We start from the raw sequence: 24,508 nt of genomic DNA, 5'->3' as shown, positions 1-24,508 counted from the left end.
TGCTTTTTGATGACTAGGACGTATGAGTTGTTTTTGTGAAGTAGTGGTGGTGTGAGTTTTTAGTGTGGGTCGGGAGTATTGTGATGATGTGTTAAAATATAATTGGGTTAAGTATTAAAAAGGGTATAAAATAATATTTTGAATTAATAAAAAATTATAAAAATTCAATCACGGGTGTGGCTTCTTCCGTTGTAGGGCAACGCACCCCCTCCCCTCTCTCCTCCCCGACGCACCGATACCCCACCCTTGGAGGCTTGGCCGGCTGCCACATCGGCTGAGACGCCGTGGCCATACCACCACTACAACAAGTCTAATAGTTTGATGTTCCCAAATCAATAAAAAAAAAGTGACTAAAATATCAAGTGTACTGATCTATTTTTTATTCATAACACTTGCAAACTGTATCTTGATTATGTTTATCATATTGATAATATGATTATGGGCTGGCATTAAAATTAATAGAGTACCTATTAAGAACTTCATTAAAGAGGTGTTGGCCTTCGATACCGATGAAAACAACAGTTGGAATTTGAGGGTAATGTTTAATTTGCTCTTTGATGAGAAAATAGAAACTCTGTTTTACTATCAATGTGTGCTAATGGAATTAAACCTTTTATGATTTTATAATTCATCAAATTACTGAATTTATTTTGACGAAAATAACGTTCTTGAAAAGAAAACGAATTCAACGAGAATTACATGAGGGCTCGAACCTAGAAAGCGGTAAACTATCTATACCGAATCACGCATACCCATCACCGAAACTACAAAAGACTAAATGCATCTGAAAGAGCGAGATACAAATTTTAAGAAAACAACTAAACAAGAAAATATAAACTAAAAAAGGACCTCAAATGTCCTTAATGAAGACGTCGAATTTGGCCATTTCGGCACCTTGAACTACTTTTTTCTTACACGCTTATGATGATGATTCTTATTCTTAACCGACGGGCGCGGGGTTTCGATAGAGTTATTTTCCATACCCGTTTTACACTCGGTCATCAAATTACTGATACAGTCATAATAGATGAGATTGTAATTAGATTTGGAAATGTACATAACATATTGAAAGCTTTGTTGACTCAGATTTAGATTACTTGCCAAGTGAAAACAGTTGTGTGATTTCGTTAAGTTGATTTGTGTGGATTTAGTATGAGTAGCATCTTATCAAATGTTTTTTTAATGACAGATTTTCGCATCGAATACTTTCATTTGTGAAAGGACCCGTCCTAATCCACCTGGACGAAGTCATCAACATTTGGTCCCATTGCGATGATCGGCTCCAAGTAATGTCCTTATATTGAGCAAATGCACAGCGGAAGACTTAATTCGTACCTGAGAATAAACATGCTTTAAAGTGTCAACCAAAAGGTTGGTGAGTTCATAGGTTTATCATAACAATCATTTCAATATGTTAATAGACCACAAGATTTCATAATCATAAACATAATACACTCGCAAGTGTATGTAAAGCATTATAAGTGGTTGAGCACTTGGTAACCATACTTAACATTTAATCAACGTCGCATATTCCCTTTATTATGAAATCTCACTACACCGTACCAAGTGTAGTCACCAAAACGAAGTACTGTGCAACCGTTGAATACTGGTCGTCCAGTCCGGTTGGGGTTGTCAGGCCCGATAGATCTATCAACAGGATTCGCGTTTACAATACCCATGTAAATAGTAGTTACCAAGCTACAGGGAAATATGCCAGTGGTACAACTCAACGTAGAATATATTTTTAAGTACTTGTGTCTATTTTGTAAACATTTATAAAAGCAGCGCATGTATTCTCAGCCCAAAAATATATACTGCAAAAGCAATTAAAAAGGGAGCAAATGAAACTCACTTTTGCCTTGAAGGTATTTAATTCGACTTGGTCTCCGATAGATATCACGAACCTAACCATATATATAATATATCAACATATTTTCTTTTTAAGTAATCGTTACATATATATATACTTTTAATACTTTTAATATTTTCTTAGTCCGTAGTTAGCAGTCCGATGTTAGTGGTCCACAATTAGTTGCTTAAATAAAATAAATAAAGACCCCATCGTATTCGTATTGATCAGAATTAATCTCGACCCATGGTACCATGTTGTCAAATGACGTGTTGCGTACATAAAGTACCGTGTTGTCAAATGACGTGTTGCGTACAATCATGAGGTCTTATGATTAATCTTCTCGTGTTGTTTACAGGTGGTCCTGAAATATATAAAATCAAATCATAAGTAATTATATATAAAATATCATATTAATTAGAAAAGATATGATTAATTTACTTTTTCTCCAAATATTTTCGTAGCTAAACTAGCTTCGGATACCCAATCTTGTTTTAGTCGTAGTTTCTTCATTACAACTCCGTTTTTGTTGGTTCAACTTGCGACTTCCTTGGATCGAGTCAAATTTTAAGAATATGAACTGAAAATACCTTAATTTGTATTCGAAATCATAGGTTATAGGTCAAACTTTGGTGAAACTTATGAAAGTGACATTTTCCATCATAAAAACAACATTTAATGATCATTTTTCTAAAAATACTTACACTTTGAGTTAAACCATGACATTTTTATGTGTTAACATATTCATAAGAAATATCATTTTTCCAGAACATGAACTTCCAATTCAAAGTTCAAGATGGTTTTTAATTATCCAACCCAAAACAGTCACCGGTTGCACTCCGACAACGTAGATTCAGTTTTTAAGATGTTCTTTGTAAAATCAAGTTATATCTTGTTAGGTTAGCATATCATTATGATATATTACAGGTCTTGAAGTGTTTTAAAAGTCAAGTTAGAAGGATCTATTTAGTTTGCGAACAAGTTTGAAATCATTCAAACTATGTTCTTATTGTTAAAATTTTATACCACAAAATAAGATAGCTATATGAATATGAATTGAATAAGATTATGAACAAGGTTACTACCTCAAGTTACTTGGACAAAGTTACTGCAAAAGATAAGAAATAATCTTGGAATCAAAGAGTGGTGGAGTTAGATCAAAAGGTTGGAAGTAAGCTTCTTCAAATGGGTGGTTATTTTGATATGTTCTTGAAAGAGTTTTCTTATGGTGTTTAAGGCTTGTAATTGAAGCTAAATGATGGGAAAAATGCTTGGAGATGATCAAGTATGAAGTTAGGAGTATTTTGAGAGAGAAATGAGGGTGTAGTTATGAGAAAATGGAGTGAAGAAATGGTGTTCATTTATAAAAACGTTTTTAGTTTATAAAGAAAGAAAAGGATTTCTAATTTTGTTTTCTTACTAATAATTCATACTACTTGACAAATTCTAGTTACCTCATATCTAGGGCAGTAATAATGTTGATTAGGATGTTGATTTGATGTGTATATACCAACAGTAAATATGTATAGAAGCTGGGTATGATACGTGTACATATAGCCTAGATATACGTATAGAAATCTTGAGGAAACGGAACGAGAATTCAAATATAGCTATCTTTTGTGAATATACTTATATTGTTTTATGTATTTAAGTCCTTAAAAAGTGATTAAATACATTATATATACGATACATGTATAAGCATTATAGATTATAAGTATATATATCAAAGAATGTTACGTATAGTTATCGTTTTGAAAACTTAAGTTAGTAGTTTCAAAATATACTTATAACTCATTGTCATTAGTACACAATGAGATGTTAAACCATCCTTAGATCATGTTAAATATATATAAATACATATATATACACAAACGTATAATTATTGTATGTTATATAGTTCGTGATATCATCGGTCATATTGGACGGTCAAACGTTGTGTAAAACTCTTTTCAAAAACACAAGTCTCAATAATTTGGATTTCTTATCATGTTGGTATGGTTTAATTTATGTAAATATTAATCTCATAAGTATAATTTGGTCGGAAAATTCCGGGTCATTACAGTACCTACCCGTTAAAGAAATTTCGTCCCCGAAATTTGATAGAGGTTGTTATGGATAACAATAAGAAGGTTTTCATGACAAATATAAGGTGATAATGGAATTTTATCATCATTGAGTAATGTAGATAAAACGATTCGATTATGCGAAGAATATAAATGAGACTATCGTAAAAGAGTGAGATAAGTAAAATATATTCGTCTTAACCGATGACGTAGTTATGATTGATTTCCTGGATTTAAGGGATTTAAAGAGAATCTTACGTAATAAGATTTGGTTCTTTGGTGATTAAGGAAATCAGGATCTTCTTTGATTATATGCAATAATCTGTTTCGATTGCTCTATCGAATATTTCACTATAAATTAACCCCTTCATTTCCTTATTTTCCACGACTCACACCTTCTATTCTTTCTCCCTTGATTCTTACTTTAAAGCATGCATCAATATGCTCCATCCAGTCCTGATTCTTGATATACTCCTAACTTTTATATCTGTCATTCTTCTTTTTCATCTACCACCAGAAGAATCTATTTACTTCTACTATACTCTTGTGTTTATAGTGTTTCTAATTCTCCCGTGTCTCTATATTGCTATCTGCATCGATATACACGGTTTGTAATTTCGGGGTTATTATCGAAGTTTATATTCTTAATTATTTTTCGGAGCTTCATGCTTTCGTTTTCTCTTCCCGACTTCGAGTCAAGCGAGTAATGGTTCGGAATTTCGTAGATATGAAATTCAGAATGAACATAGCTAATGCTCTAAGAAGAAAATGGTAATAGAACGATTTTGATTTGTTAAATTACCAGAATACCCTGGAGAAGACCGAGTCATCCAGAAAAATATTCTATTGATATGTTTAGAGATTAGATAGAATGTAAGAGTCGTGTAAATGGCACATGATGACGGTACTGTGAATCATCATGCTTCATTAGAAACTCAGCATGACTTACTGTAATATAATCACGTTGATCAAGTGTCATTATATTATACTAACTCATGCTTCAGTTCCCAACATTACTTCAAAAACATTCATATTTTAAATTTAAAATTTTCAGAATTTAGAAACTAACACAGTTTTTTTATGCAGATATTACAAAGAGATAAATGATTTCAGATAAGAATAGTTATGAAAATATCTTCAGAAATATGGAGGATATTTATAATGGAAGATATGATGATATCTTAGAATATTTAAGATAAGATGATGATGAAGAATATTGTCCGCAAAGATTTTAGAGTAAGGAGCAAGGTATTCGTTAATGACTTCATCAGAAACGAAATCATCAGGATTCTTTAAATACAGTGTTTGGTCCTTATATTTGTCCTTGATATCCTTCATGATCTACTCAATCCGTTTTCCAGTTCCAAACCTTCTCTTCTTCTCAGCTTTACCACCATACCATTCTTTATCATCAAACTTTGTACTGTTAAAGTTGTTTATAGTTTTTGCTGCTTCATCAGCATTTTGAGAACTAGTTCGCAGTTCGGGGTGTTTTTCAGAAACTTCACATTCAAAAGTATTGGAGTTAGGCGTTATATGTATACATATATCTGTTGGCGTAGAATCGCTGCGAATCTCAAAATACTGATTGCTGATTCCCAGTAGTTGGTATGACAATTATTGTTACAAGATGTAGGTGAGTACATGATGGGGTTTCAATGAATAAGTATAGTGACTTTTCGGAGAGGCTTAAGTCGAAGGTTAATGAAGTTGTTGATAAGTTTACTGCTAATGTGGCGAGATATGAAAGGTTTCTCGGTAACAATGATGAAGGGGTAATCGTTATAATAAGGCTTATTCGAATGAACGAATGAAGTTGATTTGCTGAGCTGTGACAAAACTGTCTATTTTGAGAAGAGATTGAAAAGTTATTTTAGCTGGTAAATGCCAAAGGGTTTGTCACGGGTACGTGTTAAACTATGACTTTGGTTTCGAGGGTTTTTCAGGTACAAGAGGACGGGTAACATGTGGTTGGATCATCATCTCAATTTTTCATTATTTGAAGTGTCTTCCGAAATTTTGAAGTGTTTTAAATGTAGCTTGTCATTATCAATATCCAAAGGATGAAATCGTCATGAATCTCGATTGATTCTCATATCCTTCTGAGTGTTACAAATAAAAGTGATGTTCTATCACAGTTTTGAAGTCAAAGCATAGCTTTGAAAAATGTAAGGATCTAAGAGTGATGATTTTGCTTATATCTCGAGTTGCATTCTGAGATTTCAAAATCAGAATATGTAATTGAATTTGAATGAGTATGGTTGTTTTGATTTCTATAGATCACAACGAGTGGGGAGTATAGTTGATGATTTGCTGAATTAGAATATAAGGATTCAACATATTAATTGTGAATTTAAATATTTCTCGGGTACTACCTACCCGTTAAAAAAAAAATTCACAAATAATATTTTTGAACAAGAATTTTCCATTACAGTCTTTATGAAAATATTTGTGGATATATTTTCTTCAGATGTAATATAGATTCAATGAGTTAATATCATATTAAGCTCATTTGATTTTTGGATTGAATTAGAAATGAATAATCTCTAAAACATTAGAGATTATATAATCTTCACAGAGTTTTCCACTACTTTGATCAATACTTCATTATCTATTCTTATAGATATTTCCTTAGTAAATCATGCTGATGCTCATGGAACTTTTGCTAACTTCGCAAGATACGAATGTTGTTTTCCAGTAAGTTTCGAGTACGTCGAAGATGAAAGTGTAAAATCAAAACATGTTATCGAATAATACACTTGATTTATTATGAAACCGAGTTCACTTAATTGAAATAGAGATTGTAGTTAACGATGGTTAGGCTGTTAACGAAGGATGTACATCATAGCATATTAGTAATATGAATTTAACCGAGTAGTATCTACCCTTTTTCAGTTCATACTCAATAGCTTAGTACGAAAGATTTATATAGTTTCAGAATTCATATATATATATATATATATATATATATATATATATATATATATATATATATATATATATATATATATATATATATATAATTTCTTCAGAAGAATGAGTTAATACTTCATAAATCGTTGATACAAAACACTCGTTGTTGATCAATGATGACGTCCACGGCGATTCTTGAACTGGCGGAACTCTTGATGTTATAGGTGCTGCTAGTGCTGATGATGCTGACAATACTGACGGTGCTGGTGACGCTAACGGTACTGTTGATGCTACTGGTAAAACAAGTCTAGCTTGTAAATCGAGCACCATTCTTGTCAGGGTCTCGATTCTTCTCTCTATCATCTCTGTCCACTTATCTGATTTATGGTTAAGGCTGAAATAGATAATCTCTAAGACTTTAGAGATTACATAATCACCGTAGGATGTTTCTCCGATGAATTTATGAATTAATACTTCATTGTTTGTTGTTGTTGGTACTCTTTGGTATTCATGGTGCGTGTGATGTTAATATCCGAGATACATATTGTGATGTTGAGGCGTGTGATGCGGATGTGATTGTTGGTGGTGGTAATGATACTGTTGGTGTTGGTGATGGTGGTACCATTGTTGCCGGTGATGCTGCTGGTGTTTAGGGTATTAAGGCTTGCGATGTTGATGTTACTGGCGTACTGATTATGCTGCTGGTGCTGCTGATGGTGTTTGTAATGCTTGCACCATGTGTTCCAAAGCCACTACTCGAGCGCGAAGTTCGTTAACTTCTGCTAGTACACCGGGATGATTGGCGGTTGGAGCGAGCGGATGAATAAGATTCGTAATATGGGATAGTATATAATCGTGACGAGATACTCTAGAAATGATAGAGAAAATGGTGTTTCGAATAGGTTCGCCGGTAAGTGCTTCAGGTTCATCGTCAAGAGGGCAATTTGGTGGATGAAATGGATCACCTTCTTCTTGTCTCCAGTGATTTAGTATATTATGAACCCATCCCCAATTCATCCAGAATAGATGATGGGAAATTGGTTGATCCATTCCGGTGACGCTACTTTCGGAGCCTGAATGAAAATCCATATCGGCATAACTGTCGGAATCTGAAGAATTCGAACTAGATGCGGAATCCATCTTGTATAATGGGGAAAATGAATTTTTGGTATGGAATAGATTATAGGAGTTAGATTTGGTACTCTTCAATACATAATTTACATATGTATATATAATACCAAAATCTCGTAAATTACGGAGAATCTTTGAAAAGATATCAGTCAAAGTTCGCAATAACAGATATGCTAAGATAAGAATTCGTCTATACACTATCAATGCAGTAAATGCAGTAAAACGTGTCTAGACTTATGAATGATTAGCAGGTAATTTATTAAGGATGATAAGCAGATGATTTCCGACTAGAAATGATAAGCAAAACTTTTGACATGTAGACACGGTCGAAGTCCAGACTCATTAATGCATCCTAACAACTACTAGGTAGACACACTAATGCAAGACCTGGTTCGCTACGACCACCGCTCTGATACCAACTGAAAGGACCCGTCCTAATCCACCTGGACGAAGTCATCAACATTTGGTCCCATTGCGATGATCGGCTCCAAGTAATGTCCTTATATTGAGCAAATGCACAGCGGAAGACTTAAATCGTACCTGAGAATAAACATGCTTTAAAGTGTCAACCAAAAGGTTGGTGAGTTCATAGGTTTATCATAACAATCATTTCAATATGTTAATAGACCACAAGATTTCATAATCATAAACATAATACACTCGCAAGTGTATGTAAAGCATTATAAGTGGTTGAGCACTTGGTAACCATACTTAACATTTAATCAACGTCGCATATTCCCTTTATTATGAAATCTCACTACACCGTACCAAGTGTAGTCACCAAAACGAAGTACTGTGCAACCGTTGAATACTGGTCGTCCAGTCCGGTTGGGGTTGTCAGGCCCGATAGATCTATCAACAGGATTCGCGTTTACAATACCCATGTAAATAGTAGTTACCAAGCTACAGGGAAATATGCCAGTGGTACAACTCAACGTAGAATATATTTTTAAGTACTTGTGTCTATTTTGTAAACATTTATAAAAGCAGCGCATGTATTCTCAGCCCAAAAATATATACTGCAAAAGCAATTAAAAAGGGAGCAAATGAAACTTACTTTTGCCTTGAAGGTATTTAATTCGACTTGGTCTCCGATAGATATCACGAACCTAACCATATATATAATATATCAACATATTTTCTTTTTAAGTAATCGTTACATATATATATACTTTTAATACTTTTAATATTTTCTTAGTCCGTAGTTAGCAGTCCGATGTTAGTGGTCCACAATTAGTTGCTTAAATAAAATAAATAAAGACCCCATCGTATTCGTATTGATCAGAATTAATCTCGACCCATGGTACCATGTTGTCAAATGACGTGTTGCGTACATAAAGTACCGTGTTGTCAAATGACGTGTTGCGTACAATCATGAGGTCTTATGATTAATCTTCTCGTGTTGTTTACAGGTGGTCCTGAAATATATAAAATCAAATCATAAGTAATTATATATAAAATATCATATTAATTAGAAAAGATATGATTAATTTACTTTTTCTCCAAATATTTTCGTAGCTAAACTAGCTTCGGATACCCAATCTTGTTTTAGTCGTAGTTTCTTCATTACAACTCCGTTTTTGTTGGTTCAACTTGCGACTTCCTTGGATCGAGTCAAATTTTAAGAATATGAACTGAAAATACCTTAATTTGTATTCGAAATCATAGGTTATAGGTCAAACTTTGGTGAAACTTATGAAAGTGATCATTTTCCATCATAAAAACAACATTTAATGATCATTTTTCTAAAAATACTTACACTTTGAGTTAAACCATGACATTTTTATGTGTTAACATATTCATAAGAAATATCATTTTTCCAGAACATGAACTTCCAATTCAAAGTTCAAGATGGTTTTTAATTATCCAACCCAAAACAGTCACCGGTTGCACTCCGACAACGTAGATTCAGTTTTTAAGATGTTCTTTGTAAAACCAAGTTATATCTTGTTAGGTTAGCATATCATTATGATATATTACAGGTCTTGAAGTGTTTTAAAAGTCAAGTTAGAAGGATCTATTTAGTTTGCGAACAAGTTTGAAATCATTCAAACTATGTTCTTATTGTTAAAATTTTATACCACAAAATAAGATAGCTATATGAATATGAATTGAATAAGATTATGAACAAGGTTACTACCTCAAGTTACTTGGACAAAGTTACTGCAAAAGATAAGAAATAATCTTGGAATCAAAGAGTGGTGGAGTTAGATCAAAAGGTTGGAAGTAAGCTTCTTCAAATGGGTGGTTATTTTGATATGTTCTTGAAAGAGTTTTCTTATGGTGTTTAAGGCTTGTAATTGAAGCTAAATGATGGGAAAAATGCTTAGAGATGATCAAGTATGAAGTTAGGAGTATTTTGAGAGAGAAATGAGGGTGTAGTTATGAGAAAATGGAGTGAAGAAATGGTGTTCATTTATAAAAACGTTTTTAGTTTATAAAGAAAGAAAAGGATTTCTAATTTTGTTTTCTTACTAATAATTCATACTACTTGACAAATTCTAGTTACCTCATATCTAGGGCAGTAATAATGTTGATTAGGATGTTGATTTGATGTGTATATACCAACAGTAAATATGTATAGAAGCTGGGTATGATACGTGTACATATAGCCTAGATATACGTATAGAAATCTTGAGGAAACGGAACGAGAATTCAAATATAGCTATCTTTTGTGAATATACTTATATTGTTTTATGTATTTAAGTCCTTAAAAAGTGATTAAATACATTATATATACGATACATGTATAAGCATTATAGATTATAAGTATATATATCAAAGAATGTTACGTATAGTTATCGTTTTGAAAACTTAAGTTAGTAGTTTCAAAATATACTTATAACTCATTGTCATTAGTACACAATGAGATGTTAAACCATCCTTAGATCATGTTAAATATATATAAATACATATATATACACAAACGTATAATTATCGTATGTTATATAGTTCGTGATATCATCGTCATATTGGACGGTCAAACGTTGTGTAAAACTCTTTTCAAAAACACAAGTCTCAACAATTTGGATTGCTTATCATGTTGGTATGGTTTAATTTATGTAAATATTAATCTCATAAGTATAATTTGGTCGGAAAATTCCGGGTCATTACATTTGAGACCCACACACGCTAGGTAAGAAACTCCAAGGATTGGCCCGAGTTGCTTGGCAACTAATCTCGAAAAAATCCTGGAAAAACTCCCATTATCGGAATGGAACCCGGGTTTCTTGGCAACTAATCGCGAGTCCCCTACTAAGGCGTGGAAACCACTCAGACAATGCCTCGGTAGTAGCATCTTTTCAAGTGATATGTTTTGGTTGTTCAATAGTTGTCACATCTAGCAGGGCCGGCCCATAAGGGGTACTAAGTGGACATTTATTCATGGCCCAATTTTTTAAGGGGCCCAAATATAATATGTCTTGAATACTAGTCTATGTAATTTTAGGGCTTTTTTTTCTCTTTTCAAGCTTAGTTTCTATAAAAGCCAGGCCCAAATATATGATATATCCCTTTGATTCAGTGACCGATCGTTTGTTCGCTACTTCCATAATCCCAAATTTTAGTCGACATAAAAAAAACAAGGGTTCGTAAATCGTTAAGCTTTGCATCCAGCCATCCAGGTATCTATTTTTTTCTCCATTTTTTTTTTTGTTTAAAATATTTTGGTCTTTTTTTTCTTTTCTTTTTCCCTTCTAATGTAATCGGCTGGTGTTTTTAACTTTTTATGGTGAGGGTTTTGAAAATTGGCGATATAATATAATATAATACTATATACATATATATATATATATATATATATATATATATATATATATATATATATATATATATATATATATATATATATATATATATATATATGTTATAATTCAGTAGGCTTATAACTACCTTTAGTGACGTGTTATAATTCAGTAGGCTTATAACTACCTTTAGTGACGTGGTTTTTGACTGTGGACTATTGATAATTATTATAAGATATAAAGAGAGAGAGAGAGAGAGAGAGAGAGAGAGAGAGAGAGTATATATGAAATATATATATCATTCAAGCAAGTTACATGATTACATTTGATGGGGTATTTATAATACATGATTTACTGTGCATTATTTGACTTATAATTAGGAGTAGCTGTCATCCATATTTACTTTATCACAACACTTCCCCTTGGATGGCAATTTTATTAGCTCGGATATTGACTATAAATTACTGCCTCGTTAAAAACCTTGCTAAAGAAAACTCATTGGGAAAAAACTTTAGCTAAGGGAAAAAGAGTACAGCATAGAGTTGACTCCCCCTCAAGTAGACATCGTTGATCTTTTACATCTTTTGAACATGCCTCATGCCAATATTGTGAACATGCGTTCTAAAAATAGCAGTTGGAAGTGCTTTGGTGAAAAGATCGGCAGAGTTTTTGCTGAATTGAACATATCTCATTTCAATCTGGTTGTCTTTGATGAGATTTTGAGTATATGAGAAGAATCTAGGAGGTATGTGTTTTGTTCGGTCACTTTTGATATACCCTTCTTTCATCTGTGCTATGCAAGCTGCATTATCTTCATAGATAGTTGTTGGACTTTTATCGCGTTCTAGTCCACAAGAATCAGTAATGAGTTGTGTCATTGATCTCAACCAAAAACATTCCCGAGTAGCTTCATGTAATGCAATCACTTCGGCATGATTAGATGATGTTGCAACAAGTGTTTGTTTTTGAGAACGCCATGATATCGCAGTACCTCCATTTAGGAATACATATCCATTTTGAGATTTAGCTTTATGTGGATCAGATAAATAACCTGCATCTGCATAACCAACCAAATCTTGTTTTGATTCGTTAAAATAAAATAATCCTAAATCAGTAGTTCCTCGAAGGTATCTAAATATTTGTTTGATCCCATTCCAGTGTCTTTTGGTAGGAGCTAAGCTGAACCTTGCCAACAAATTAACTGCAAAAGAAATGTCAGGTCTTGTACAATTTATAAGATACATAAGAGCTCCAATTACTCAAAGATATGGTACTTCTGGTCCCATGATATCTTCATGATCTTCACAGGGATGAAATGGATCAGTGTCAACATTAAGTGATCTAACAACCATAGGAGTACTTAATGGTTTTGCCTTGTCCATATTGAAACGTTTTAAAATCTTTTTCGTATAAGTTGTTTGATGTACAAGTAAACCATTAGGCATATGCTCGATCTGCAAACCAAGGCAATAGTTGGTTTTTCCGAGATCTTTCATTTCAAATTCTTTCTTTAGAAGTTGAATGACTTCATGGATCTCTTTATTTGTACCTATGATGTTAAGATCATCGACATAAACGGCTATGATCACATATCCGGATGTTGTTTTCTTAATGAATACATATGTGCAAATAAGATTATTGGTATACCCTTTGCATATCAAGTAATCACTTAATCGTTTATACCACATGCGACCCGATTGTTTCAACCCATATAAAGACCTTTGTAACTTGATTGAGTATATTTCTTTGGATTTTGCATTGGTTGTTTCTGATACCTTAAATCCTTCAGGTATCTTCATATATATATCACTATCAAGTGATCCATATAGATAAGCAGTCACAACATCCATGAGATGCATTTCTAAATTTTTAGAAACTGCCAGACTGATTAAGTATCTAAAAGTAATTGCATCCATAACAGGGGAATAAGTTTCATCATAATCAATTCCCGGTCTTTGAGAAAAACCTTGAGCTACAAGTCTAGCTTTATACCTTGTAACTTCATTTTTCTCATTTCTTTTTCGCACAAAAACTCATCTATATCCCACTGGTTTCACATCTTTAGTTGTGAGAACGATAGATCCAAAAACTTTTCTTTTATTGAGCGATTCAAATTCAGCTCGTATTGCTCCTTTTCAATGATCTCAATCATGTCTATTTTGACATTCCATGACAGATTTTGGTTCTGGATCATCATCATCATTCATGATATCATATGCAACATTATATGAAAATATCTCATCAAGATTTTTCATTTCATTTCGGTTCCGTAATATTTTTGAATGTGCATAATTAATGGAAAATTCCGTATTGACATCATCAATCTCCTCTGCAGAAGGAGTATTGATTTGTGGTTCTTCTTGAACACTTTCTTTTACCTCATTATCAGCTGATTTTCTTTTTCGAGGATTTTTATCTTTGAAACCAATTGGTCTCCCACGTTTCTGGCGTGGCAAAGACTCAAGAGTGACATTATTGCCTGCTTTTGGAATTTCAATTCGAGCTGGAGCATTTGTTGCTGGTATATATGATTTAGTCACTCTTTTTGTATCTGTAAATGCATCAGACAATTTATTCGCAAGTTCTTGCATATGCATTATTTTTTGAACTTTGATCTCGCATTCTTTTGTGCGAGGATCAAGATACATTAATTGAGGTTCACACTATGAAACATCATTTTCTTTATTTTTTATTTCTCCCCCTAATCTAGGGAACAATGTTTCATTAAAGTGACAATCAGCAAAACGTGCTGTAAAAACATCACCCGTCATGAGTTCAATATATCTTATGATTGAAGGTGTTTCATATCCAACATATATTCCCATCCTTCTTTGAGGACCCATTTTAGTGCGTTGTAGTGGCGCGATAGGAACATAAACTGCACAACCAAATGTTCTAAGGTGGGAATATTTGGCTGATGGCCAAAAGCAAGTTGCAAGGGAGAATATGTATGACTTGCACTTGGTCTAATACGAATTAATGATGCAGCATGTAAAATTGCATGACCCCATACAGATACTGAGAGTTTTGTTCTCATTATCAATGGTGTAGCTATTAATTGCAATCGTTTGATTAGTGATTCGGCTAAACCATTTTGTGTATGCACATGGGCAACAAGATGTTCAACAACAATCCCAATAGACATGCAAAAATCATTAAATGCTTGAGATGTAAACTCACCAGCATTATCCAATCTCACCTTTTTAATAGTATAATCAGGGAAATGTGCTCTGAATTTAATAATTTGAGCAAGAAGTTTTGCAAATGCCACATTTCGACTTGATAATAGACAAACATGAGACCATCTACTAGATGCATCTATTAGGACCATGAAATATCTAAATGGTCCGCATGGTGGATGAATTGGTCCACATATATCACCTTGAATTCTTTCAAGAAACATTGGTGATTCTTTTTCAACCTTAAGAGGTGATGGTCTTATTATCAATTTTCCAAGTGAACATGATGTACATGGGATAAGTGCATCATGAGGGATCTTTAGATCCGTCAATGGATGTCCATGTGTATTTTGAATTATTCTTTTCATCATTGTTGATCCTGAGTGGCCTAATCTTTCATGCCACAGATTGATCATTACAGGATCACATGCCTTTTCATTAACTACCATGTGTGCTTCTGGTACATTTATATATGTATAATGTAAACCAGAACTAAGTCTTGGTAGTTTTTCAATCACATGCTTCTTGTCAGTGATACTTAAGTATTTATCATTTTCTGTAGTCACTGACTGATAATCATATCCATTTTGGTATATATCAGAGAAGCTTAACAAATTTCTCTTTGACATGAGAGAAAATAAGGCATTTTTTATCAGAAAATTTGTACCATTTGGTAACATGAATTTTGCCTTTCCCATTCCTTTTATTAAATTCGCAGGACCTGATATAGTATGTACCGTTCCTTCTGTTGCTTTAAAATCAGTGAAATATTTTTTAGATTTGAGTATAGTGTGTGTGGTACCACTGTCTGCAATACAAAGATCCCACCATTTGACTGATTTTGCACTCCAGTAGTGTACATCATGAACTTCAAAATATGATAAACAAATAATGAGTACATAATTCATCAATATATTACATTTAAAATACGTTATAAACGAAAGTACATAATAAGGAAAGATATAGTAAAGTAGATATGGTATAGATCGTAAATCTATATCCATTTATTTGATATGGACATATAATAGAAAATTTATTCATTAAAGTAGTCACTTGTTGGCTCAGTGATTTTTGTATCAAGGTCATCCACAAGGTTTGCCTATTTTCCTTTTCCCTTTAGGGATTCTTGATATTGATTAACAGAATATTGATTTGTTCGACAGTTCTTAGACCAATGTCCAATTTTACCACATCGATACCAAGAATCTTCAATATTCTTTGAAGAGCTTCCTTCAACATTATGATTTGTGGGATTATATGGTAGTTGAAATTTATAATTTTGTGGATTATTATTTCTTTGTCCACGACCACGACCACCGTAAACATTACGACCACGACCACCGTAAACATTACGACCACGACCACCACCACGACCATTACCATAAGGGTGATTTCGAACATAGTTATGATTTTTATTATTGTTATGGTAATTTTCATGATGATGTTTTTGGCCAATATGACCACGACCTCGCCCACGTCCTCGTCCAGGTGCATTTTTTTTTTATTATTATTATGGTTGATAGCATTAGCTTCAGGGAATGCTAGCGCACCCGTAGGACGAGATTCTTGATTCTTCATCAGTAATTCTTTATTCACTTCTGCAACTAAGAGATAAGTTTGAAGTTTGAAAAAAGTTTTGTAATTCTGCAATCTTAAATTTTCTTGTATAGTTATGTTTGAAGAATGCATTGTGGAGAAAGTTTTCTCCATCATATCAGCATCACTTATTTCTTGACCACAGAATTTAAGCTTTGAACGGATCTTGAACATGGCCGAGCTGTATTCACTTACCTTTTTAAAATCTTGGAACCTTAGATTTCTCCATTCTTCCCTCGCAGCTGGGAGTAATATTTCATTTTGATTATCGAATCTACTCTTGATACTTTCCCATAAAATATGTGGATCTTTGATAGTGAGATACATATGTTTTAAGGTGATATCAATATGTTTGCGAATAAAAGCAATTGATTTTAATTTATCTTGATCAGAACAAGTATTGTTTTCTTTTAAAGTTTCTAGAATACCCAATGATCCAAGATTTATTTCTACATCCATGACCCATGATGTGTAGTTTGTTCCTGATACGTCTAGGGCATCAAACTCAAGCTTTGATAAGTTTGACATTTTCTTGATTATACGGAGCACTTCGTGCTGATAACGTGTTATAATTCAGTAGGCTTATAACTACCTTTAGTGACGTGTTATAATTCAGTAAGCTTATAAATACCTTTAGTGACGTGGTTTTTGACTGTGGACTATTAATAATTATTAGAAGATATAAAGAGAGAGAGAGAGAGTATATGAAATATATATATATATATATCATTCAAGCAAGTTACATGATTACATTTGACGGGGTATTTATAATACATGATTTACTGTGTATTATTTGACTTATAATTAGGAGTAGCTGTCATCCATATTTGCTTTATCACAACAATATGTATGTATGTATGTATGTATGTATATATATATATATATATATATATATACACACATATATATATATATATGTATGTATGTATGTTGCATTATAGTGAATTAGTGATGTTGTTGGTCGTTGATTAACAAAACTAGTAAAATTTTAGCATATTATTTTCACATCAATTGATTTGGGAGTATAAACTGTGGAGATGTAATTGAACAATTTGCTAAGAATGCGAGGAGAGCTTCAAAAATTATTGGTTAACTACCACGGTATGTAATTGTAATGCTAAAATCTTTATGTTTATTGATATGACGTTATTTTGTCATTTTTTCTAATTAGCTTATATTATTCTTTAGGGTCACAGGGTCCTTTTTCTTCGCATCTTTTGAGGCACACAAATTCTCGGGACCGACCCTGACATCTAGCTACTGCTGAAATGGTGAGTTGTGTTTCATTTTTATCATTTGAACATCTAATAATATTGCACTAACGTGAGCGTAAGCAAATTGGCAAAAATCTTTATATCATTTTGTTGGTAGCCTAATGAATGATGTGCATGATGCCCATGTCGTTCTTTCTACATTGATGATGCTGTATGTATAAAGCTTATAGATCTTACACGCCATGTAAGTGTCATACGTACGCCATGTAAGAGGGTTGCCACATACGCCATGTAAGTGTCATACGTGCATGCACATTGATGATGCTGTATGTATAAAGCTTATAGATCTTACATTGATGATGCTGTATGTATAAAGCTTATAGATCTTACACGCCATGCAGTTTAATACACTTGTCACGCCATGTCATTGCAAACCGACGTTTGGAATGCTGGTTTGCTTACGTGCATGCACGGAGGTTATAAAGGACTGGAAGGGGCCTTGGCCACCCAATGGTGTTTTGGACTTACTAGTTACTTTTTTAGTTTAGATTAAACTAGAAAGGAAACTGACCGCGCGTTGCTGATAATCGTAGTCTAACTTACTTTGCAAAAAGGCTATTCACATACTGTTTACTACTGCTTACATTATGATTACATGATAGCGTAGCGGTGGTTATTTATACAAAATGGTTATGGCTACTTATTTACGTTGAAAAAAACGGAATTTATGTTGTCTATTCGGTTATAAACTACTACTCCTTTTTCTTTGTTTCACTTTATTCATTTGGATGAGGTCCGAACCCATAGCAACGTACGACAATGTGGCAACCCTATTTTTTGAATTTTTATCAGTGTATTAAACTGCACAGAAAAGTCCAAATTAGAGAATAGATAATAACAACTTTATAGAATACAATTATCATATGTAAAATCAGCAAATATATAATCAGTTGAAAGAGCACACTACAATTACAACCTGCAAATAATGAATACTACCTAGAAGTTTAAGTATTCTATTCGCAATGCGTAGAACGAACAGATATAACAAACTGCATATGGTACATACATATAAGCAATTGTATAAAGTTGACTCTCCCACTTTTCTATAGATGGCTTACTTGTCAAAAACAAAGTTACGATTTAAGTTATTGACTTACGAAAACAGTGTCTCAAACTGTCACTGCAGTAGCATTATTGCTGATGTTTTCTGTTTTTACACAACAATTACAGCCCAGTCACTCTTTTTGGCATCCTATTAAACGCGTTTAGACTTGACAAAATCATACTGTACATATCTTATATCATTTCGAAGCTCATTCGGTCTACTTTCCAACCTAATAATTGGTTTTCATAAGAAGACAACCATTTTCAACTTGCGAGCTTGCAAAGTAGGTCCAAGAGTGGTTTTAACACCTTTTATAAAAAAGGCACATAATTGATTAACGACCCATTTTCTTATCCAATTGACCCGAATAACTCAAAATCATCCCATAGCTTCCTTTCAAACTCAGAATCATGCACATGGGTCAAGATGAATTCAAATGGGTCACAATTTCCACCATTACACGAAACAACCTCAAAACTTAATTTCATAACACCAAATTTTACAGTTTCACTTAACATGACATAATATACGTGTATAAATTATCAATTACCGAATCTGACATCATAAGGTCCAATTGGGTCAAGGGGTCCAAATGGACAACAAATACACTTTTAATAATAAAACCTCCAGTTGGCTACCATTTCTTTTCCGACATCAACTTCTAATCATACTGAAATTTTAAAATCATCATTTTGACTTGCTTGTGTTCACATCGTTTATAATAAAACGGATCAAAATTACTCAAATTTCATTTTATAACTTTCTAACCCTTTTATAAAATCTAATTTAATCAAACAGGTCAATGACCATTATAAACTCATTTAATGATTTAAATGACATCATACATTTTACCAAAACTTGGGCGCCTTACAAAAATTCAGAATCAATTCGGTAATTTAAAAGAAAAACTTGCGTACCTACACTCGAGGTGGTTCCTTTTCTCGTGCCAAATCAACACGACCACCATCTCAGCAAGGATTATAAGACAAACTAATATTGCAAACGTTCTTCCTACCAAAACACATCACCACAATGACTCATGCACAATTAGAGTCACCAATATCGTTATAGTAACTTGTTACTCATGCAAAACGAATGACAGAAACGAAGACAAAAAATTACTAAACAGATTCACACAACATAACGTGCAAATTTTTGACATAGATATTTTTTTCCAGCAACTTTACAGCGGGTTTTGGGTCCCACAAAAGCCTATTTAACACATTCGGATGTGACCATTGAAAAGTTGACTCTCCCAACTTTCTATAGACACCTTACTCTTCAAAAATGAAGCTACGATTTGAAAGTTATTGACTTACGAAAAAGAGTGTCAAATTGTCATTGCATTACCACTATTGCTGCTGTTTGCTGTTTTTACACAACAATTATAGCCTCAGTCCCAGTTTTTGGCATCCTATTAAACGCATTTAGACCCAACAAAACCATACATATCTTATATCATTTCGAAGCTCATTGGGTCTACTTTCCAACCTAATAATTGGTTTTCATTAGAAGACATCCATTTTCAACTTGCGAGCTTGCAAAGTAGGGCCAAGAGTGGTTTTAACACCTTTTACAAAAAATGACACATAATTGATTAACGGCCCATTTTCTTATCCAGTTGACCCGAATGACTCAACATCATCCCATAACTTAAAAATCAAATTTTAAAAATGTTGTAACTTTCAAATTCTCAAAATCATGCAAATGGGCCAAGATGAATTCTTATGATCCAAATGGGTCACATTTTCCACCATAACCCGAAACAACCTCAACTTAATTTCATAACACCAAATTTTACAGTTTCACTTAACATGACATAATATATGTGTATAAATCATCAATTACCTAATCTGACATCATATGGTCCGAATGGGTCAAGGGGTCTAAATGGACATACACTTTAAATAATAAAACCTCTAGTTGACTACCATTTCTTTTCAAGACATCAACTTATAATCATACTAAAATTTTAAAATCATCAACATTGACTTGTCTTCACACCGTTCATAACCAAACGGGTCAAAATTACTCGAATTTTGTTTTATAACATTCTCAACCCTTTTATAAAATCTAATTCTATCAAACAGGTCAATAACCATTATAAACTCATTTAATGATTCAAATGACATCATACATTTTACCAAAACTTGGGCGACTTACAAAAAGTCAAGAATCAATTCAATAATTTAAAAGAAACACTTGCGTACCTACACTCGAGTTGGTTCCTTTTTCTCGTGCCAAATCAACACGACCACCATCTCAGCAAGGTTTCAAAGACAAACTACTTGAAAATATCTCAATCGTTCTTCGTACCAAAACACAGCACCACAATGACTCATGCACATTCGGAGTCACTAATATCGTTATTGTAACTTGTTACTCCTGCAAAACGAATGACAGAAACGAAAACAAAAATTACTAAGCAGATTCATACAACATAACCTAACACCCAAATTTTTGATAGAGCTTTTTTTAGAGCGGGTTACGGGTCCCACAAAAGCTGATTTAACAAATTCGGATGTGACTATTGGAAAGTTGACTCTCCCACCTTTCTATAGACAACTTACTCGCCAAAAACGAAGTTACAATTTGAAAGTTATTGACTTACGGAAAGAGAGTCTCAAACTGTCACTGCAGTACCATTATTGCTGCTATTTGCTGTTTTTACACAGCAATTACAGCCCCAGTCCCAGTTTTTGGCATCATATTAAACGCGTTTAGACTCAACAAAATCATACATATCTTATATCATTTCGAAGTTCGTTGGGTCTACTTTCCAACCTAATAACTGGTTTTCATAGGAGACAACCATTTTCAACTTGCGAGCTTGCAAATTAGGTCCGAGAGTGGTTTTAACAACATCTGCATATTACATAAGAAATTCACTGTTATTTAAAAGAAAAACAGGACAATTCATTAACACCTAACAAATATGAAACATTGATAGAAACATACCTGCATTATTAAAGCTAGCAACAAATTACCAACTACTTTCATTTCAAACCACAAACGCGCCAGAGGCAGAAGATCCCACATTTTCATTCCGATAGCTTCGTCCAACAAATCTAGCGACACTATTACAATCTCTAACAGACGACTCGGTAATACAACTTCTTTTCGCAACCGAAGAAGTTAAGCAAGCTCCACCACTTTTGGATGGTGAAGCAACATCTATACATTTGATGGACCTACTTTTAAAAGACGTTATAATATCAAAGAACAGCCACTTATAATAACAAAATCAATGACATACATATGGAAACCCACTTAAAACCAAAAATGGAACTAAATTCTAACATACTACAAAACACCCAAACCCAAAACAAACCCTAATTAGTTACATAAGAAATTAATAATAAAAACTCAAGACATAGAAGAGACATAAAAACTAACAATTCATAACCGAAACCATAGATACACACACCATTATATATTCAAGAATCAGCCAAAAAATGCAATATGTGTAGCAACAAAAAGAAAGTATGCGACCAAAAAAAAAAGCTTGCTTGTAATAGGGTAAATACCACTGAAAATTTGTCTTCCAAATCCCAAATCGCTGCCATGAAATAAAAAAACCCTAATGTTAAATGATGATCGCAAACACGCAAACCTGTCGCTTGATCATCCGAAATCCAAAACAATAGGGTTAAAGCACAATTGCTGACAAAAAATCAAAACCCCTGTAGTTACATGATAATCGCAGAGAACAAAAGTCACAAAATCTGAAACCCTAGGGTTAAATCGAAACCACCGCCATCAGAAAAGTAAACCATCAAATGAGGTGATGGTTTTCACACGATTTCAAGAAAAATCGAAGGTGAATTCGCTGTGAACGCAACAGAATAAAAACCCTAGGTTTGAAGGAAAATCACACAGAGAAGAGTGAGAGGGAGGGAGGGAGGAATTGTGGGGTTTTTTTTAAAAAAAAAAAAATACGCGAACGAATGTCGTTGTGGGGTTTTTGTGAAGGGTCCGACGGGAATTCAGGTGGCTGTTAGTATGTATGGTTAAATTAAATGGTTAAATAATGGTTAATTAATGTTGTAAATTTTTGTTATTGACCCCTCTAACTAATTTGAACTATGTAATTGCAATTTTAAACTAGAAATATTCAAAATCTCATAACTGTGTGTCTGTATTCATATAAGTTAGCATTTGAAAATATATTCAAACGTGGCGTCTTTACATACAAATAGATAGAAGATTTGTTTTATTTCTTTTATAAAATATTTATATTTATATATATACTAGTTAAAGACCCGCGATTTCGCGGGGTTTTTTAAGAGTGAAATCATTTATTAATACCATATTATATTGTATTTGTTATTTGCTTTGAATTTGGTTATCCAAACAATCTAACAATAGAAGATGATCAATATGAAATTGACGTTTCCATAAGATCATACATTTTAGTTGGTTAGTTGCAACTTGTGTTTAATGATAAGATCTATAGCATATCAAAATTACCATCATTCATCGATTAGCATATCATAAAATTCAATTACATTTCAAACTATTCAATGGTTACTAAGCTACCATAAGTTATATCTTAAAGTGTTTAATAATTACATGCTTAAGCATCAAAATAGAAAGAAACTAAATCCATAAACATTTGCAATTGTTCATCTATATCATTCATGCTTTTTTTATTATAATTAAAAAGTTTGTTTATTTGATGATCTTTTAATAGTTAATAAATACGAATTCTCGTTAAACTTAAAATTAAATAACGAAAAATATTTTTCATTGAAATTAAAAAGGCTTCGTACCCAGGTATATCCGTCTGGTACAGGAAAGACAACTTGTTGGTCGTGGAGATCATTGTTGGGCTGTGCAGGTTGGTTTTCTTCATTCATTTACTTTGTATCATATTCATGATCCAATTCTTCATCACTTTGATGTCCCAATTAAATTAAACCCGAGCTGTTGTCATTTTCATTATTTTCATCATTAGCTATATGATTGAACTGATATCGGTAATGGACATCAATGTTGGTTTGGCTAGTATGATAACCCGGACTTCCCAAGTTTCTCAAACTGAAATAAAAACATGTATAGTAATATTAACATTAACATAATATTGAACGATACATTGTAATTAGATATGATGTGTGTAGACAAAAAAAATAATACCAGTTGATGCGTAACAGTATTCGTAATGTGTTTGATGTGAGATGGAAAACGCATGTGTAGGTGCCATTGTAAGTCGTTTAAGGTGTGTTGATGTATTATATGCATGTGTTACTTCATCTTCAAACTTGGTTAAGCACTTTTCTACATCATAAATCGTTAAATACGTACCAATATGCTTGTTGTATTACAGTGAACCAAATGATATTAGCATGTTTTAAATTTAATTGCTACATTATTGAAGGCGAGCCACTGCTTATGAATCCTATCTCACATTTTTAGGTAATTTTAACTTTTAATTCAACACCGTTACAGTTGATATAGACATTCCTCTTTTTCACTGTTTTCTTAAACTGTTGACAAACAGAATGTTTGGGAAGTTGTTGTTGATTAATCATTCAACAAAATAACTTTGATCAATATGTAATCTTTGAAGTTGAAGTACTATAAATAAATGTATTAAGTGATAATTGTATTAAGTTTAGATAAATACCTTTTTTTTTTGTGTGAACGATATGAACAGTTAAACATGATAGAGGGGTAACACCATACTGTCAAATTAATTGAGATTGGATCAATTGG

General features: G+C 33.0%; 1 long non-coding RNA gene across 5 annotated transcripts; it reads right to left on the bottom strand.

Annotated features, from left to right (window-relative positions):
• Window positions 1-18,274: 18,274 nt before the first annotated feature.
• Window positions 18,275-22,700, bottom strand: LOC139884576 (uncharacterized). Of its 5 annotated transcripts, none has more exons than XR_011771917.1 (4): window positions 22,321-22,700; window positions 21,752-21,984; window positions 21,004-21,658; window positions 18,275-18,549 (listed from the first exon to the last, which is right to left on the bottom strand). It is a non-coding gene; the product is annotated as an uncharacterized lncRNA (long non-coding RNA). The 5 variants fall into 5 exon arrangements; XR_011771918.1 differs by lacking the exon at window positions 22,321-22,700 and having other exon boundaries at window positions 21,004-21,178; window positions 21,405-21,658; window positions 21,752-22,295; XR_011771919.1 differs by lacking the exon at window positions 22,321-22,700 and having other exon boundaries at window positions 21,004-21,178; window positions 21,578-21,658; window positions 21,752-22,287.
• Window positions 22,701-24,508: the final 1,808 nt, after the last annotated feature.

Source organism: Rutidosis leptorrhynchoides, chromosome 1 (assembly GCF_046630445.1).
Source record: "Rutidosis leptorrhynchoides isolate AG116_Rl617_1_P2 chromosome 1, CSIRO_AGI_Rlap_v1, whole genome shotgun sequence".
Taxonomy (NCBI): Eukaryota; Viridiplantae; Streptophyta; class Magnoliopsida; order Asterales; family Asteraceae; genus Rutidosis; species Rutidosis leptorrhynchoides.
The sequence above is the reverse complement of the archived record's forward strand: the minus strand, read 5'-3'. Positions and strand labels throughout refer to the sequence as shown.